The 468-nt window shown below is 43.8% G+C and overlaps 1 protein-coding gene across 1 annotated transcript in view; it reads left to right on the forward strand.

The window, feature by feature from the left end:
- Positions 1-468, forward strand: part of LOC108762620 (collagenase 3) — a 4,168-nt gene that overhangs the window by 1,218 nt on the left and 2,482 nt on the right. The gene's annotated exons all lie outside the window — the stretch shown is intronic.

Here is a 468-nt window from a genome sequence, read left to right on the forward strand (position 1 = left end):
CACGTGGCCGCGCCGGAGTTCGCCACCGACGCGGTAAACAAAAGCTACGTCGCGGTAAACGCACGCTTCGAGGTACGCGAAACGAGATCGAGGAATCGTTTAGGATAACAAGGAGAGATGTACAGGAAGTGCGCAACGACATGGAGAAAATGCGAAGAAACGTGGAAGAGATTAAGTATCTGAATCGAAGTGTAACTGCACAAGTGAAAAATGTAGTGACTAATGAGATATTGGAGAATTCGTTCAAAGACCGACTTCAAGGTGTGGTGACGAATGAAGAGTTGGAAAAAATTATTTTACAATTGCGTCGCGAAATGGAAAGAAAAACTACGCGAAACGGAGTTTAATTATAAAGTGCATAGTTTTGATGAAAACCGCCACAATTTCGCGCGAACTTGATACGATGTCTGTGAATAAATTTGGTATGCCTATGAGGAGAGACGAAATCGAAAAGTCGCGATCGTCGAT

The sequence above is a fragment of the Trachymyrmex cornetzi genome, unplaced genomic scaffold (assembly GCF_001594075.2).
Source record: "Trachymyrmex cornetzi isolate Tcor2-1 unplaced genomic scaffold, Tcor1.1 scaffold312, whole genome shotgun sequence".
Classification (NCBI taxonomy): Eukaryota; Metazoa; Arthropoda; class Insecta; order Hymenoptera; family Formicidae; genus Trachymyrmex; species Trachymyrmex cornetzi.